The 20,522-nt window shown below is 39.2% G+C and overlaps 1 protein-coding gene across 3 annotated transcripts in view; it reads right to left on the bottom strand.

Moving 5' to 3' along the window:
* NUDT14 (nudix hydrolase 14) overlaps positions 1–20,522 on the bottom strand; it is an 81,511-nt gene that overhangs the window by 52,276 nt on the left and 8,713 nt on the right. The gene's annotated exons all lie outside the window — the stretch shown is intronic.

Genomic DNA, 20,522 nt, shown 5'->3' with positions numbered 1-20,522 from the left:
GGAAACTGTTACACAATTATCAGTCCCGTAATTAAACAAGAAAATCAATTAAGTTAGTAATGTTATTATAGAGCATGCTAAATCTGAAAGAACAATTCAATAACCAGATATATTGTTTACACTCTTCCATAACCAATTTCACATACTTAAAACTTGCTCCAGTATGTGTGATCTAAGTTTCTCCTTTTTACACTTGGAAAACCATGCATGACATATTAATACGCTAGTTTTTTGAGGGATCTTATATTAAACAAATACAGTACTCCTGACCTATCTAAAAAGATTTCAGAGTGACAGGAAACCTCTAACCAGAAACAGCATTAATCAGAGTTGCCAAGAGGCCTGCACCATTCCCAGTCTCCACTCACTTATCTATTTGCATCACTGGGGTGAATTAAGTCTCATTTTCAAAAGCAGTTTGCAGAATTAAGTAGTGATATCAAAGAACTATTTCCTACTAACAGGTTTCTAAAAGTCAATAAACTTATTAGGAAGAATCAATAATGTGTTTCTCAGAATTATGGAGTGACAAAGTATTTTTTTTTTTTTAGTATGTACTGTAAAAGCCAGAAGAAAGAGGATTTCCAAAGTTTCTCTGATTCCATTAATGGGATACTGAGAACCATTACTTAAAAAAAAAATCATACTACTAACAGAAAAATGTGTTTTGGATGCAATTCCGTACAGAAGAGCAAGCATGACAGAATGGTGGAACTGCGAAACCACTTGAAACAATCTCTTATAATTAAGAACATAAGAATGGCCATACTGGATCAGATCAAAGGTCCATCTAGCCCAGTGTTTTTCAAACTGAGGTCGCCGCTTGTGTAGGGAAAGCCCCTGGCGGGCCGGGCCAGTTTGTTTACCTGCCCCATCCGCAGGTCCAGCCGATCGCGGCTCCCACTGGCCGCGGTTTGCTGCTCCAGGCCAATGGGAACTGCTGGAAGCGGCGCAGGCCGAGGGACCTACTGGCCGCCACTTCCAATAGCCCCCATTGGCTTGCAGCGGCGAACCACGGTCAGTGGGAGCCGCGATCGGCCGGACATGTGGACGGGGCAGGTAAACAAACCAGCCCGCTCACCAGGGGCTTTCCCTACACAAGTGGCCACCCCAGTTTGAGAAACACAGATCTAGCCCAGTATCCTGTCTTCCAACAGTGGCCAATGCCAAGTGCCCCAGTGAGAATGAACAGAACAGGTAATCATCAAGTGATCCATCCCATCGCTCATTCCCAGCTTCTGGCAAACAGCGGCTAGGGACACCATCCCTGCCCATCCTAGCTAATAGCCATTGATGGACCTATCCTCCATTAATTTATCTAGTTCTTTTTTTAATCCTGTTATAGTCTCGGCCTTCACAACATCCTCTGGCAAGGAGTTCCACCGGTTGTGTATTGTATGAAAAAATATTTCCTTTTTTTTGTTTTAAACCTGCTGCCTATAAATTTCATTTGGTGGCCCCTAGTTCTTGTGTTATAAGAAGGAGTAAATAACACTTCCTTATTTACTTTCTCCACACCAGTCATGATTTTATAGACCTCTATCATATCCCCCCTTAGTTGTCTCTTTTTCAAGCTGAAAAGTCCAAGTTTTATTAATCTCTCCTCATATGGCAGCCGTTCCATACCCCTAATCATTTTTGTTGCCCTTTTCTGAATCTTTTCCAAGTCCAATACATCATTTTCGAGATGGGGCGACCACATCTGCAGGCAGTATTCACGGTGTGGGCGTACCATGGATTTATATAGAGCCAATATGATATTATCTGTCTTATTATCTATCCCTTTCTTAATGATTCCCAACATTCTGTTCGTTTTTTTTTTTGACTGCTGCTGCACATTGAGTGGATGTTTTCAGAGAACTATCCACAATGACTCCAAGATCTCTTTCTTCAGTGGTAACAGCTAATTGAGACCCCATCATTTTATATGTATAGTTGGGATTATGTTTTCCAGTGTGCATTACTTTGCAGTTGTCAACATTGAATTTCACCTGTCATTTTGTCACCCAGTCACCCATTTTTGTGAGATCCCTTTGTAACTCTTCACAGTCTGCTTTGGACTTAATGATCTTGAGTAATTTTGTATCATCTGCAAATTTCGCCACCTCACTGATTACCCCTTTTCCCAGATCATTTATGAATATGTTGAACAGTACTGGTATCTGTACAGACCCCAGTGGACACCACTATTTACTTCTCTCCATTCTGAACACTGACCATTTATTCTTACCCTTTGTTTCACATCTTTTAACCAGTTACTAATACATGAAAGGATCTTCCCTTTTATCCCACGGCAGCTTACTTTGCTTAAGGGCCCTTGGTGAGGGACCCTGTCAAAAACTTTCTGAAAATCTACATACACTATATCCACTGCCCCCCGCTTGTCCACATGCTTGTTGACCCCCTCAAAGAATTCTAATAGATTGGTGAGGCATGATTTCCCTTTACAAAAACCACGTTGACTCTTCCCCAACAAATTATGTTCTTCTACATGACTGACAATATTGTTCTTTACTATAGTTTCAATCAGTGTGCCCGGTACTGAAGTCAGGCTTACTGGCCTGTAATTGCCGGGATCACCTCTGGAGCCCTTTTTAAAAATTGGTGTCACATTAGCTATCTTCCATTCATTTGGTACAGAAGCTGATTTAAATGATAGGTTACAGACTACACTTAGTAGTTATGCAATTTCACATGTGAGTTCCTTCAGAATTCTTGGGTGAATACCATCTGGTCCTGATGACTTATTACTGTTTAAAGTATCAGTTTGTTCCAGAACCTCCTCTAATGACACCTCGATCTGAGACAGTTCCTCAGATTTGTCACCTAAAAGGAATGGTTCAGGTTTGGGAATCTCCCTCACATCCTCCACCATGAAGACTGATGCAAAGAATTCATTTAGTTTCTCCGCAATGGCCTTATCATCCTTGAGTGCTCCTTTAGCATCTTGATTGTCCACTGGCGCCACTGGTTGTTTAACAGGCTTCCTGCTTCTGATGTACTTAAAAATTTTATTTTGCTATTGCTTTCTGAGTCTTTGGCTAGCTATTCTTCAAATTCTTTCTTCCTAATTATATTTTTGCACTTCATTTGCCAGAGTTTATGCTCCTTTCTATTTTCCTCATTAGGATTTAAAATCCACTTTTTAAAAGGATGCCTTTTTGCCTCTCTCGGCTTCTTTTATTTTGTTGTTTAGCTACGGTGGCTCTTTTTTGGTTCTCTTACTGTGTTTTTTAATTTGGGATATACATTTAAGTTGAGCCTCTATTATGGGGCCTTTAAAAAGTTTCCATGCAGCTTGCAGGGATTTTACTTTTGGTGATGTACCTTTTAATTTCTGTTTAACTAATCTCCTCATTTTTGTGTAGTTCCCTTTTCCGAAATTAAATGCTACAGTTTTGCGCCACTGTGGGGTTTTCCCTGTCACAGGGATGTTAAATTTAATTATATTATGGTCATTGTTACCAAGGGGTCCAGCTATATTCACCTCTTGGACCTGATCCTGTGCTCCACTTAGGACTAAATCAAGAATTGCCTCTCCTCTTGTAGGTTCCAGGACTAGATGCTCCAAGAAGCAGTCATTTAAGGTGTCAAGAAACTTTCTCTGCATCCTTTCCTTAGGTGATATGTATCCAGTCAATATAGGGATAGTTGAAATCCCCCATTATTATTGAGTAAACTATAAAGCAAATGTAGAGGAGTAACCTAGAGGTTTAACCAACTAACTGATGGTAATTCAGCAGTCTATGTGAAATGAGCCTAGTTCACATCCAAATCACAAAAACTTCTGCTACAGCTGGCACTTATTGACAAATATAATGACAGAGACCAGGGATGGCATAGATCTTGGAGGCTGAACTATCCCTATAGGTGGTCCCACCAGTATAGTTGAGACTCACTGGCACTGCAGTTTTGGGCAAACTGACACTGTTGTGATCTGTGCAGTACCTATTTTGTTCATAAGTAACTTGATCAGGAGCTAAGGGTGCTCTGCTCACTGCTAGATCAGACCCAATATGATGCCTGGATGTAATTCTGTATCTCACATTAGCCAGCTAAGTTACTTTTTAAAGAAGTCATAGTATATATCAGTAGAGACCTCATCAGAGGAACACAGAAAAACACACAACCTGAGGTCAGAGACTATAATTTTTTACAACCCATATCAATTTTTCTCTTCAAAGTGAGAGTTTGGCGGGAGTTCATAATGAAACTGCAGCCAGATGGTTACAGTAGTAGAGTTTACTGTTAAAAGGTGCATTTTTTCACACTTTAGGAGGTAAAACAAACAGTTGAGAACACACATTCATTTATTCAACTGTTAATGCAATAGCTGGGCCAAGCCACTTCATACCTAGCAACTGCCCATACAACTAAGATTTTTGATGTGTAAGTAAAGCTTCCCTTATAAACCATGGGAAGTTTGCTTTTCAGATACACAATTTATCTTTTGTGTGTACCTTTCCAAGAATGTAATGGCTGAAGTTTAGTTTTGCGTATGCCTACTATTGCTATCACTTAAATTTGAATGAAATAAAAACATGAGAATTGACCAGTGTCGTCTTTCTTATATTTATATGCTAAATTCAGTCACATTTTAATTACAATATTATATTGCAAAGCAACTGCTCATTACATATAAAACATACTTAATTTCCAAGCATATTGGAATCTATATTAGGAGTCAGGATGTGGTGCTTGCACTAAGAAACATGATATATTCACAGGTCAAACTTATGACTTTTTTCACAAACATCATTTTACACCATCAGCTCAGCACATAAACTAGCACATAAGGTTATAATCTGGGATACACATGTGGCTCTTCTGGCACCATGTTAACTCTGATAAATTCCAGAAAAAGTCACAAATTGCAAAGTCACATGGTTTGCTTTAGAAAACTGTAACAATATTTAATATATAAGACAGAGTTTAAATTGAATATTAAACTTTATAGCATTTTGATTAATTTCCTAGCATTTAGAGCTTGGTTGCAAATAGATTTTACCCCATTTTCATAGTCTCATAACTTTCCTATATATTTATTTTTGGTGCTGACATTTTCCATACTGATTTACACTCCCCTCCCTCCCCCAACCCCCCCCCCCCCAAAAAAAAAGTCTGAGCAAAATGGAAGGCAAGGATGGAGGGGAAAAGACGCTCTTGTTTTAAAAATTTCTGACCATACATTTTAGAAAAAGCTAAACCAAAACAGCTGAAGTTTGAAACTTGGTCTGGACCAGGGCTGACTCCAGTTTGTTTGCTGCCCCAAGTGGTGAAGCGGGGGGGAGAGGAGAGAAGACAGATAAAGCCACGATCAGCAGCACTTCGGCGGCAGCTCTACCGCGCCGCTTCATTCTTCAACGATAATTTGGCGGCGAGTCCTTCACTACGAGAGGGACTGAGGGACCCACCGCCGAATTGCCGCCGAAGACCCAGATGTGCAACCCCTTTCCACTGGCCGCCCCAAGCACCTGCTTCCTTTGCTGGTGCCTGGAGCTGGCCCTGGTCTGGACATAGCACTCGTGAGGAACAAAAGTCTTTGCATAGTTTGAAAAAAAGAGATAACCCTTTGAAATCTATACACTGAACATGTGGTTTTGAACAGTGTTTCTATAAGTTTACAAGGCACACTAAAATATAAATCTATTGCATATGCGTGGCACAGACAATTACATGTGCACTTGCTGAAGAACTTACAAGTTCTGCTGCTGAAAGGCTGCAGAGCAAAGGATTTACAGTTATTGCCTTCAGCACCTCTCTCCCCCACCCTATACCCTTTTTATTGACAATAAACAAGAAATTAAACACAGCCTAGAATAATTTCAATTTCAGTTTGCAAGATCATGGGCTCCAAACAAATTAAAAAACAAACAAACCAAAAACCAAGAATTTTCAAAAATTAAAATTGTTCAGTTAATGTAAAGTCAGTCCCATTACATGTTAAATGTCAGCCTTAACACTAACCTCAACTCTTATACTTGGTGGGCCCAATTATGCAAGTAGTTAAGCAAAAGATTAATTTTATTCAGTTCAATAGGACAATGCACATGCATAAAGTTAAGCATGTGCTTAAATGTTTGCAAGATCAGGGCCTACAAAGGGCTGAGATAAAGGCTTTTATCAGACATTTGGTGTTTTGTGCTCTACCTTCATGAAGATTGCCTGTAACCCATCCGGGTGAGCAGAAATGATAACCAGGAACTTTAACATTAAAAGCAAACCTTTAACCCCTTCCTGCTATACAGAAAGAAGGCAGAGTACTGAATCTGTTCTGGGGTAGGTTTTTTTTGTTTTTTTTAAAGGTTCATAGATTCCCGGGCCAGAAGGGACCACAGAGATCATCTAGGTTGAACTCCTATATAACATAGGCTATAGAACTTTCCTAAAATAATTCCTAGATCACATGTTTTAGGAAAAAAACATCCAAGCTGAATTTTGAAAATTGTTGGTGATGGAGAATCCTTGGCAAATTGTTCCAATGGTTAATTACTCTTACTGGTAAAAATTTACACCTTATTTCCAGTCTGAATTAGTCATTGGATTGTTATAGCTTTCTCTGCTAGACTGACAAACCCGTTATCAAATACTTGTTCCCAATGTAGGTGCTAATACACTACAATCAAGTCACCCCTTAACTTTCTCTTCATTAAGCTAAATAGATTGAGCTCACTGAAAGCAGGTTTTCTAATCCTTTAATCATTCTTGTGGATCTTCTCTAAACCTGCTCCAATTTATCAACATCCTTCTTGAACTATGGTCATTAGAACTAAACATAGTATTCCAGAAGTGGTCACTCCAGTGCCAAATATAGAGATAAAATAACATCTCTACTCCTACTCAAGATTCCCATTTATGCATCCAAGGATACCATTAGCACTTTTGGCCACAGCGTTCCACTGGGAACTCATTTCAGCTGATTATCCACCATGACCCTCAAATCTTTTTCAGTCACTGCTTCCCAGGATAAAGCACCCCATTCTGTAATTATGGTCTACGTATTTTGTTCCTAGATGTATACATTTAGACATATTAAAATGCATATTGTTTGCTTGTGTCCAGTTTACCAAACAATCCAGATTACTCTGGATTAGTAACCTGTTCTATTCATTATTTACCATTCCCCCAAGTTTTGTGTAATCTCCAAACTTTATCAGATTTTGTTTTCTTTAGGTCATTGATAAAAGAAGTTAAAAAGCATAGGGCAAAGAACTGATCCCTCCAGGACCCTACTAGAAATACAACCCATCAATGATTTCCCATTTAAAACTACATTTTGAGACCTGTAATTAGGTTGTTTTTAACCCATGTAATGTGTGCCATGTTAATTTTATTTTGTTTTAGGGGTATTTTTAATCAAAATGTTGTGTGGTATCAGGTCAAACACCTTTTTTAGGAATCAAAGTATATTACTTCAACACTATATTGCATCAACATTATTACCTTTATCAACCAAACTTCTAATCTCCTAAACAAAAAACAAAAAAAAGATATCAGGTTAGTTTGACAGGATCTATTTTCAGCTCATATTTTACCTACAATAATTTATATTCCTTTCATTTGGTTTTCAATTTATGAAGGATCTCGGTTGGGCTTCATTAACTACTTGTACCTTCCTATTTAACCATGCTCTATACCATTTTTTTTCCTTGAGTTCTTGCAACTATATTATGCAGGCACTGGTCACAACTCCCTAAACTGAAAATTTCCGACTCAACCTTAACAGAAGCTTTAAAACTTTTTATTTTATAGAAATCTTATGGAAATGGCAAACACAAAAACCAAGACACAGACTACAAACTATGAGAATTTGAATTTTTCCTGGTGTCTTGATGAAAATAAATTGATATAGAGAGAACGAGTGTACAAAAATCACCCCTCTGGCAATTTCCCCCCCCTGGATTTTCTCACTTTTCTTTGCAACCCTTTTGCAAGAAGTCTAACACACTCTGCAGCCTGTTCTTCATCTACATTATTGCTCTTCATGTGCCAGTTGCTCAAAAATGATTTATATATCAGTAATGTTTGTCTGTAGAGCATTATTTAGTCCTTACAAAAAATATGTGCAACAAGTTGAACTCGCAGCATACAGTAGACAGGAACTCGCCCCTTCTAACTTATTCTTTAAGTTCTCATGACATTTACTATCCTTATTATTGACTAAAGCCATGAATCCCAACTAAGTCTGCTACTGAACAATCTCCCTCCCAGTTTTGTAAGCAAGCTAACAGAGGGTTTATGCAAAATCACAGCAGGCAATAAAATCCAAGTGACTAAAACGAAGGCAAAACCCAAAGGGATGCAGCCTTCTTGCAGACTGAGAGCAACTCAGATCACTCTCCAGTTAAGTCCTTAAGGTCGTCTGTGTGGATGTTTAGTCTATATAGATTGGCACTAATTGTATTACCCTCCCTTAATATTTATTGAGTCTATTATCTTGTGTAAGATCGATGTCAGACTGATAGTCCTATAATTACCCAGGTCATCCACTTATCCTTTAATAATATTGGCACATTAGCTTTCTTTCAGTCTTCTGGAACTTCCCCAGTGTTCCAAGACTTATTGAAAATCAATATAAATGATCCTGTGAGCTCCTCAGCCACCTCTTTTTAAACTCTTGCATCCAAATTATTTGGACCTACTGACTTAAACAGCTGCTATTAAAGTTAGACATTTTTAACAGTCTCCTAAGATAATACTCTTTCCATTCTACTAGTATCATGATACTACTACATCATGATTTTTTTCAAATAGAAATATTTATTGAACGCCTCTGCCTTTTCTGTATTATTATTGATAATTCTGCCACTTCCATCTAGTAATGGACAAATATAATTGAGAGTATTCTTTTTATTCCTAATATAAACTCCTCCTTTTTTCTTAATTCTGCTGGCCACAGACTTCTCCTTGTGTCCCTTTGCTTCCTTTATCAATTTTCTAGGATTCTTAGCTTCTAATTTATATCACTACTATCAACTTTCCCTTTCTTTCAATTGTTATAGCTATTATTTTTATAGCTATCTTCACTTCCCCTCTAAATCAGTTTTTTAATCAATAAAGTCTTCTTCCTCAATTTGTGGAACTGTGGCTGTTTTAGGCATCTAATAAAGCAATTCCCAATCATCATTCATATTTTTCTGATTAAATTCTCTCTCTCAACTAACTTAACTCAAAATTGTTTTCAGCTTTGTGAAAGTGGCCCTTTTAGAGCACCAAGTATATACATTATTACTCTGGGTTTTATTGTTTATACATTATGAACGTGATCCAGTCCTGATTACTTTACCAAGGTTACTATTAAAAAGGAACTTATCACAGAACTAAAAATTATCTGTCAAGATGAGGTCTTATATAGAATTCTCCTATGTTGGATACAACACTTTTTCAGTTAGGAAATTGTCATCTATAACACTCAGAAATTTTTGAAGTTTACTGTACATATTCCACAGCCAGTGAGCACAGTAAAAATAAAAATTTAGGGTACAATTTTCAAAATCTCCTAAATCCCATTCACTTTCTTTCAGGGGTAGGTGACTTTTGAAAATTTTACCCACAAAGAAGAAAATCTCCTGGGTTTCTGAGGCTTATTTTATGTTCTTTGTAACAAGAACTTCTGTATCAATCTCTTCTGTTTCCACTGGCAGCATGCTCGTTTTGGATGCAGAACTGGAGATAAAGGGTGTCCTTGGAGAATCTCAGAATAGTGATACCCAATGACAGAGGAAATCATTTTACATCTGACATAATTCATCTAGGCCTGCCATAGATAAAGTGCAGAGTGAGAGACAACAGCAACTATTCACACAGAAGTAAACAAAGTCAAAGAGACCACACTGAAACAGAAGCCTAATGGGGTAATCTCTTCAGAGTGATGCACACAGTCAAACTCTCACTCTGCACAAGTTACACCCTGGCAGCTTTATTCCATTCTCACCTGAGGCTTCAGGGGTAAAAGACAGAGAAAAAACTGTGGCTGATGAAGGATAAGACCTCATCTCAGTCTGATCCAGAGCCCCTTTAATTCAGTGAGTCTTTCCATTGACTTCTAGAGGCTTTGCGGGAGGTTCTCTGTGGGTAGTTAAGACCAACCTGGCAAGCAGCAGACATGAGAATAGTTTGTAGAGTGAGAGAATGAACCTTAAAATGATCAGTCCCAAGTCTACTACCACACAAATTTAATCTCTCCTTTCATTCCAGTCTTTGCAGCCCAGTGTCAAGACCCTCATTCAAGAGAAGGGAAGAAACTGTCCTTTCATCATTACGCCCACTTACTGTGCCATACAAGTTTTACAGATCTGCAGTGGCTGGATCACATGAGGATGGAAGTAGGAAAACAGCACTGAGAACACAATAAAACCATGGCTTAAGCTGCCACTAACACTTTAGGAACATGTCAACAGCAACCATTTGTTAATATTTCTTATTCCTTTTACAGTAATTTTGCTAATGAATGCCACTGTGCCTTAAATATTGCCCATTTAGAATTCTTTGTCAACTGCTCTTTCGAGCAGTCTGTCCAGAAATCCTAGATGTCTTCTAACTGGTCTCCCTCTATTCATCTTCCATTAGCCCAGTCCATCAACTTAACCTAAAATGAGTCAATCAGCCCCTAAAAATCCAGGGCTTGCATTTTCCTTTATCACTCTGTCAGTTTCTTGAAGGCAGCCTAGTGTGGAGCTGTTGCACCTCGACTATCCCAAAATGTTTTGCATCCTCATCTCTCTCTGTTCTCCTTCCTTTATAGCTGGGCTTGTTTGCGTATTGGTCATGGGGGGATGGGAGTGGGTGCATGCCTGCATGATTGGCAATTCTGGCAGCTGGGCTGGGGGGTGCTCAGCCTGATTGCCTGTAAGTGGGGACTCTCCTTTCCCTTCTGCTCAGTATGAGGCTTGTAAACCCCATTACATAGCCACCCCTAAAGGCTGAGGCCCAGCCTTGACTGGCAAAGGCTACTTCTCTTGACAGAAAATCAGCATTGCGATGCAAACTTCCTGCCGGCTGTTGCAATCATATGCCTTCCGGATAAAACAGGCACCATTTCATGATCCTCTGGTTTGTCTCTTCCAGTACATTCAGCCTGCACAAGGGGACATGATCTGTAACTAATGTGGATACATTCCCCAGGAGGTAGTGCCATAAGCTTTCTATTGCCCACTTGGTGGCCAAGCAATCCTTCTCTATCCCCAAGTATACTCCATCATGAGGAAAGAGTTTCTGGCTGGTGTCCACTATTGGGTGTTCTTCTCCATCTACCTCTTCGGAAAGGACCACCCCTAGCCGTACCTCCAATGCATCTGTTTGCAATACAAATTCCTTCTCGAAGTTTGCATCTGGGTATCCATAAGACCTATTCTGAGGCGGTGCCCTTAGCTATGTTGGTTACTGGGACTATTATGGCGGCAAAATGCGATATGAACCAGTGATAGTAGCTAGCTAGACCTAGAATGGCCCGAACTTGCCTTTTGACAGTGGGAGTTTTATATGCCTGTAAGGCATGAACCGTATCCACCAACAGATGGATTTTCTCTCCACTGACCATGTAACGGGCTTCCTGTTTTCCTATCATGCACTGGCTGGGTTAGCTGTCATCCTGGCTTCCCTCAGTGACTAGAGAATAGCAGCCATTTTGTCCAGATGGGAATCCTTTCTATAAATTACTATGTCCTCCCAGTATGCCACTGCATATTGATTATGCTGTTGGAGTAACTGGTCTATCAAATGTTGAAAAATAGCCGCTGCATTGTGTAACCTGAAGGGCAAGCAGTGTTCACCTTTCTGAAGTCTATACAGAAATGCAGTGAGTCATCTGGCTTTGGAACCAGCACAACAGTACTCATCAAGTCACTTTGGGATTCCTCTATTGTCACAAGTTCTAACATGACCTTGAGTTCTCTCAACAGCTCTTGTCAATTTGTTGGGGACCGGTCAAAGCTCTTCCCATATTACTTCACTTGGTTCCATATTACTGTGATGGTGCGAAAAGGACATCTCCCCAGAAAGGGCTGAGAATATCTTTATAAAAGTGGCCACCAGTTGGAGTGTCTGTTCCTTTTGCTTCTGGTTTAAAGTTCTCTCAAGGGGTATTGAGCTTTCTTTCAGGCAGTTGTTAATTTGGGGTTCCAGTTCTCGTTTCTCAGGACATGGCATGATGAAGAGACTTTCCCTGGCTTTAGCAAACTTACATGATAAATTTGGGGAGGGCACGCCCCTTGGCTGTCTGATTAAATAGTCCATTGTTCCGACCTTCTTTATCATCTCATAAGGGCCTTGGCCATCAGCTTTGATTCAGAGCTTGGAAAAAGCAGTAGAACTCTGTCACCTGGCTGGAAGGTGCATAGTTGTACCCCTTTATTATAATGTCACTGTCATTCCTGTACTTCTTTGAGGTTTTCTTTAGTGTAGGCCCCCATAGCCTCCAGTCTCTCACATAACTTTAAGACATATTGTACAAGGTTTTCAGCTCTTGGACCCTAGTTTTCCTATATACTGCACCAGGTTTAGTATGCCTCTTGGCTATCACCTATATAGCAGTTCAAAAGGTGAAAATCCTGCAGAAGCTTGGGGTACTTCCCTAATGGCAAAGAGTAGGGCCATGAGTAATTGATCCCACTGTCGAGTCCAGAGTAATAAATTTCCTATGTAACTTTTTCCTTCTAGGCCAGTATTTAAATAGATTGGACTCCTTAAAAGGGAATAAGAGCTCTAATGTTTCTGTTGGAGCATCTTCTGCAGGCTCCTGTGTTAAGGGAAACTTCTATAAGAGTTCTTGAAAATACGGCCAGGCTCAGGCTAATATCAATGGGTAGAGATAATCTGGAAACACATATACCTTCATATGACCTTGGCTCCTGTCAATAGTCAATTTTACTATCATGCTGGGATACCACAGAATATCTCCATGGATGCATTTAGGGGCAACTTCCTCCTTTGCTGGCTTCCCTACTGTTCCCCCCGTGCTCCCCGACAAACAACTGGTCACACCCCGCATCTATGAGGGCCAGTGTTTCTGGGCCATTCACTTTCCCAGGGTTTTTGCCAGGCCCTATCCTCTCTGTTCACACCTGCCCAAAATTACATTCCATGGAGGGGCAGTTGCAAAACCTGTCCCTGCCATTGACAGGAGTAACACACGATCAAGTCTGTCCATTGTCTTCTAGTGGCCTTGTAATTGTCTTTCTAAGATTCACTGAACCCTTGTTCCTATGTTGGTATGGGGTATGCAGTTAGTGGATTGTTTAAAGTTGTAGGCTTGCTGTCTCAAGGGAATCTTACCCATAGACCCTGAGAGGCACATCTGTCACCTATCAGGCCCAATGACCAGTCAGGTGTCTGTTTTCTTAGGGTTTACCCAAAATGGGACCCCCCCTCTTTGGAACTCTGTTTCCTTCTCCCATATGTATGGAGCAGGTATTTCTGTAGTAGAGGGGCCCTGGATGGCTTGAGCAGTCATGTCGTTCCACCATAAGGCAGGTTACGTCCACTAGGATTACCGGTCAGTGTCTACAAATAGTCTTAGCTCACCAGTGGAAGAATCTCTACAAACTACTCCATAACTGTGTGTTCTGCTATCTGGGGTCCCGTTTGAAACTCTAGTTTTAACCAATGCTGCCAGAAGTCCTTTAGTCTTTGGCTGATTGCCTGTGGCCATGCTTTCGGGGGTATCTCTTATAGCAGAAATGCTATAAGCAGGTTTCTTCATCTAGAGCTAGGTGATGCACTATGGCAGCCTTTGCCTGTTCAAAGTCCTGACCTGCTGTTTCTTCAAGTCCCCAGTATGCTGCCCAGGCTTCAATAAGGAATGGAGGGAGCTGGATTGCCCACTGTGCCAGGGGCCATTGACAGGCCATAGTCACCCTTTCAAAAGTTACCAAGAAAGACTCCAGGTCATCATCTGTCATCATCTATGGAAGCATCAGAGTCGGAGTGGTTCCCTGAAGTGCAGGGGACACATTCCCTGTGGCGGGACCCTGAGGAGTATCTGGTATCAAGTCTGCCATCAATTGCAACAACTGTTGCTGGTGCAATGCCATCTGTTCAAACAGTTGTTGTTGCCTCTGTTGTTGCTGTGCTTGTGAGTCAGGCAGCTATTGCAGGGGCTGATTCACCTCCCTAGCTCTTGGGTATATATCAGCAAAAAGTTAAGAGATTTTGTGTTGCGCTTTGTTCGGTTTTAGCTTTTCTTTCTGCAGGGATCATTAAAGTCAACCCGACTTCTGGTACCACTTTGTCAACAGCTCTTTTGAACAGTCTCTCCAGAAGTCCTAACTTTTCCTAACTGGTCTTCCTCTATTCATCTCCCATTAGCCTAGTCCATCAACTTAACTTAAAATGAGTCAATCAGCCCTTAAACTCCAGGGCTTGCAGTTTTCCTTTGTCAACCTACCAGTTTCTTGGAGGCAACCTAGTGTGGGGCTGTTGCACCTCTACTATCCCAGGCTGTTTTGCATCTCCAGGTGGCGGTGCATGCCTACATGATTGGCAATTCTGGCAGCTGGGCTGGGGGATGGTCAGCCTGATTGCCTCTACGTAGGGAAAGACGCTCCTTTCCCTTCTGCCTATGCTCAGTATGGAGTTTGTAAACCCCATTACATCTTTCTCAGCTGAAGAGTAACCAGCAGGGAAAGAAACAACCCCTTCCATACCCTGTTCTGTAATCTATTGAAAATATGATAGAGCTGCATTCAGGAGTCATGAGACAGGTGAGCGAGGATACTAGTTTCAACAGCAATATTACATTTTCATTGCAGCCAATAAGCTCTGTCTTGATTTTATCACTTCACTAAATTACCTGCAGCAGAATGTTCGATTGGGAAAAGCATGGTGCCTGTCTGTTTAGTCATGGATTATTAAAAACAGGATTAGGAAGCAGTATCTGTGATGTCTGGATTTCATTTAGGCCACACAGTTTTGTAAATCCACTTGTAAAACAGTCAGCATGTGATATGTAAATTTAATAAAGTGACTGTTTGCTAATTATTATTTAAGACCTCTAAGAGACAAAATGTTTTTGGATGCACAAATCAAGTCAATTCAGGAATGCAGCTCAATGAAATATGCCTAGCATCAAATACAGATCTGGATTAGGTCAACAAAGAACAAGTATTAACAAGATTAGAAAAGGTTATCAAGCAATATACAAACTCCTGTAGGCCCTTAGTGAGTTCCAGTGAAGTTGGGAACAAAGCCAGTTGCTGCACCTAGGTGTCTCCATGGTGCAAGGAAGGTAGAGAAGAAGCCCTACTCTGCTTTAGAATCTCAAGGGAAGTCCAGCCAATCAATTCTACCCCATGTCTTTTTATAGTGAAGGCCTAGGAACCTCCAGCTAACACTGCAGCATTCTGTACATCTCCTCAACAACACAGGCTCCTGCACACACATCAAACCTGTCCGTTGCTCTCTCCACTTGCTTCCAAGGGACTAGAAAGTCAAGGTCTCGGTCCTTATCTTCCAGGCATTCAATAACCTAAACCCAGCATAACAAAAGAGCCTACAGCTCCACAATGAAGAGCTTGGTCAACAACTCTGTTCTCAGGCACAATGGACATTTTTACTGTAAGGGTAAAGCTCACCCATGAAGGAGAGAAGAGATTTCTCTGAAGATCAACAGGGACAAACTCACCCAGGAACTAAGGACCATCACTAACCTTTAGCTCTTCCTGCAAGGCATACTTCTTTGACCTGCCTACTCTAACATACACATAGCACCACGTACATTTGAAAAAATTAAAAACAAAATCCACACTGCATACACAGTTCTCCCCTGGGAGATGAGAAACAAACAAACCACACCAGACAGATATTCGTCACATCCCTCAATGCAGTACTGGAAGACACTCATCTAGTGTAGAGATCTGGGCTGTACAAGAACCTATATAGAATAGAGGGGAAGATATCATATTGGCAAAATGGTCACTAGTTTTTAACTTCCCTCTTTTTCACTTTATCATCGTTTAATAAAAACAAAAATGTTCTAGTTTTTCTTTCTTCTGACGAAACGTTTTCCCTGATTAGGCTGTTGCCAGTCCTAAACTGCTGGGTCTGATAAGATGATCTTTAAATTTTCTCTCATTTAACAATGTTTACATTGAACCATTAATAGCTCTTTTATAATATTAATGCTGTGCATACTGGTACATTAAAAACTCTTTAAACAGTAAGTAAGATCAGTGATAAATATCCAGTAAGCAGTTATTCTGATCATTCTTTTGGACTATGATGATAGGTTTTCTGCTGCTCCAACTTGAGAGAATGTCAAGATTCTCATGGACCTGCCATTGATTCATCTAAGCACTCCAACTCAGACAAGTTATTGATCAAGCTTCAAGGTGTATTAAGTCTTTTTAAAAACAAACATATGCCTTGCAGACAAAACACACTAGCAGATGCTCCATTTAAAAAAAAAAAATCACACATGCGAAGAACTGAAAAACTTTGATTGGTGGAATCATCAAGAGTTTCCTAAAGTAGTGCTGAAAGGCTCTTTTCATTGAAAGCTGTCCACAATAGTCCACTTATTAAATTAATCGCAATATTTTATGAATACCATGATTGTTATAATGTCAAAAGCAAAGAGTCCTAAGTGCAGCTACATACATAAAAAACAACTATGACAGACCCACCAGAAAACAAGACTTCTACACACACTGCTGCTCTATGTCGCTGATTCAAACTCAATATGTTTTTAAGCAAACAATCACAGAGATCTATACTAAAATCAAAAGAAAATTGAACTATAGTCAGTTTTTTTCAATTTGTTTGCAATCAGCTAAAAGTAGCTTTAATAGCAGAAGCATCTGTATATCTTATAAACTTTTAATAAAATAATTATTGTTAGCAACACCATTTAAGAAGTTATACTATTTATTTTATTTACTCCAAGTGTTGAATTAAAGCTTACTTTGTTCCTAAGCGTAGTTTCTGGTCACCTCCTAAGGACACTGATGATCCCAATGGCAATAATTCTGTTTGCTTTCTGAAAAAGTAATCCATTAGCTTAACTGTTTTGGAGTTTGCCTCAGAAAGGATTAAGTAAAATCAGGGTCCTATTGAAGTCAATGGCAAAAATCCCATTGACTTTAATGAGGTTAAGATATAAAAAATATATATATATATATACAGTAGAACCTCAGGTTTTGGACTTTAGTATATTACATCTGTTATACTATGTAGTGTTTTTAAACAATATGAAGCTCAGTAAAACATCTTATTTACTACTTTTCAAGTTAATTGTACTTATTACCTAATGATAAAATACCTACCAGGGATAAGTAAGTTTTAAAGGTTCGAGTTACAACTGGAGAAGATTTGTGAATTCAATAATTAATTTCACATAGATTTTCAGAATACATTTACACATCTTTAGTGGGGAAGGGTGGAGAGAAGTGATGCTTAATGATTATCCAGTATTAGAATTGAGCATAAAGTGATATAATTTGTAATGTAGATAATTATTAAGATACTTAAGCTAAATGTTACCAAACTCTCAATAATCTAATTTTGAACAAGCTACCATCCTATTTCCTCCTCTAAATATGAGACTGTGACACTGAAGTCCTTAGAGACTTTTTACTATTACAACATATTAGGACTTTCTATACTATTTCTATTTTTCTTTAACCACAGCATGTGCAAAAATCCACTCACTGCTATGGTTACTGACAAGAATTGTTTTCTTAATTAAGAATATGTGAATAAATGAAATAAATCACTTCACTTGCTGAAACTACAAAAAACTGTGAATTTAGACTGAAACTTTACACGAGACTTTTGCAATTGCAGTATGGAGAAGGACTAGTGAATAGCATAATGGAATAGGTGCTTTTTGTGCTTACTAATAAAGTATTTAACAAATCACTGTTTTCATATTGTAGAAAGGTGCTTCTGTATTAAATTATGTTTGTTTATTAAATATATACATTGATCTTGACCAGCCTTACATACTACAGTATGCATTTTGCTTTGAAGTAGAAAGCTCAGACTTTTAAACTCTCAGTAGAAGTGTTATTTTCTATATGCACTGAACCCTTTTTTTCCTATTCAGAAGATATCAACTGTAGAGCCCTAAAACACATTGATATCCAGAGTACAATATTTTTTTAATGTGGGGGTGAGGGTTGAAAATGGAGAGAAGCAGGTTCTACAGAAAATACTTACAAGGTTATTTACTGTGTGTGACATATAAAATATCCATATGGGTCTCTCACAGAGTACACACATAAAAAATATTTTTATATACTGTATTATACAGAGTCAGAGAAACAGTTAGATATTTAAAAGATACATAGATGTAAGAATTTGAAGGTTCAGATATCTTCAAAGGCATCCTTGAATATATGCAAAGGGATTTTTGAAAAGCATATTAATTTGAGATTTTATTTTGCATTTTAAGGTTGTTTTCTTTTTAATACATGTCCTTCATTCATGCAAATGTAAAAAACTCTAAAATATATAAAGGAATACAAAAAATATGAAAGAGGTACTTTTAATACAGGATCCTCAGCAGATGACAAGCCATTAAGCTTTCACCTTTGAGTAATTATGATGACTGTGATGTCTCTTTTGTATCTCCATTTTTTAATTAGAATCTTTAATGTGTTTAACAAGCAATTCTTCCATCAATCTTTGATGTGTTTTACTTGTAAAGCAATGACAGTTTGCAGTTCAGTCTCCTTAAAGTTCCAGAGAAACCATTTTCCACTCACTTGCTTTGAAAGCCATTAAAATAACTTGATGAAGAACAGCAGCAGGGGGCTAATGGAAGCCAAGGCTTAGTAACAATCTTTAGATTTCCCCCTAAGACTTTCTCACAGGCACTTCTCACAAAGATCCTTAAGACCTTTCATCCTCCTGCCCTCCCCCACTATCAACAAAACCAGCACACAGTTAACAGATGCAACTAGCTCCATGTTTTCATATTTTCTTATTACCTTCTAATTTAAAAAAGCAAAAAGTTCATCTGTTTTCCGTAACACAGACCAACTCTTCATCTTCCCATCTGAGAAAGCTGAAAATGAAGAAAGTTTCAAGCAGCAGCTTCTGCTAACTTACCACCTATATTGAAGATATGAGTATGAAGCAACACATCTGCTACCTAACAGAGAAATATAGATGACGACTTGAACTTGAGTGATCTGCTTATGTATATTCTGGTTGTTACTGAAGTATTTTGGGAAAAGGACAAAGGACAAAAGGCTCCCTATAAATGCAACATAATATTTTAAATACATAGATTTATTCCAAAGAAGCAATACTGTCAAATGATCTCTAAGTAGCCTAAACAAATGTTGAGCCTGAAGCAAACTAGGAGTTCTTCAGATTGTGATTTGGTCCAAATGTAGTGATAGAGTTATGCTGGGCACTGAAACTAAAGAGTACTAAAGCATACTTTATCTGTCTAAGTATGTTATGAACACAGTACAACCATTGTATCTGAGCACCTTTTTCATGTTACTACTCTAATATACCTGTTTGGAGTACAATTCTTCTTAGAATTTCCTGGAAGAGAAAGACTGTTCAAGCTATTGCTCCACTCAAGATACAGTATATAACATTTTGGCAACTCTCCCTGCAACAGGACCTTGGAGCACATGCATGCATCCCAATGTGCCTGTTACCGCCCTGGGGTCCTTTAAAGCTGGGAGCTATAGTTGCAGGACACATGACTAGGAGCAAGCATATGGCCTATAGAATGCCAGATATAAGATTTCTTGTCTCTAGGACAGGGGCACAGACATGAGAGACTCAAGGTCAGGAAAGTCCAGTCAGGGTTTCTCCCCTGTTAGTCACCCCTCCCTTGCTATTGTGAAGTGTGTGTCCTCTCCCTCCACCAACTTGGCAGAAGCTGAAAGTCTGAGGTGGTTAGTACCCACTATTTCAAGTTTATTTGCATCTGTTTCAGAACACTTGTTTGAAAGTAAAGCCATCCCTGAGGAAAGGGTCCTGGATTGCACAGTTGTTCCCCAGTCGGTGAGCTGGCTCGCAGCTATACTCTCACATCATCTCAGTTTCTACCCTGGCTTAATGAGCCTGTAGTGCCTTCTACAATCTGGGGAAATATTTCATTTAGTGGGACAACTGCCTAGAAGTCTGGAAACAAGCTTTACTGATATCCTCTGTGGGTACCAAAGGCTCGCATATATTTCACACATTTCTTCTTGATAAACTAATATATTCAGTTTCAAATTTCAAGAACTTTTTCAGGCCTCAAACGAAAGTGGCAGAAGTACACAAATCAGCATCCATGCTTCTTAGAAGCTACACAAAGAACATATTTGCCAGTCCATTGGCTTTGCCTAACTGGCTATATCATGAACAGAGGAAATGGATCCAGCAAGAAATAGCCACAAAAATAATAGCTTTGTGGCACAAAAAGCCCAGGAAGTGCCACACAGTTATTCTGAGAAATAACTGTAGATATCTGCAACATGCCCTACCATGTAGTACATGGTATCTATGTTATGTAGATACCATGTACTGCAAACAAATTAAAAAGCATCAAAGCACCATCTAAAATAACCATGACT

This window comes from Mauremys mutica, chromosome 4 (assembly GCF_020497125.1).
Source record: "Mauremys mutica isolate MM-2020 ecotype Southern chromosome 4, ASM2049712v1, whole genome shotgun sequence".
Classification (NCBI taxonomy): Eukaryota; Metazoa; Chordata; order Testudines; family Geoemydidae; genus Mauremys; species Mauremys mutica.
The sequence above is the reverse complement of the archived record's forward strand: the minus strand, read 5'-3'. Positions and strand labels throughout refer to the sequence as shown.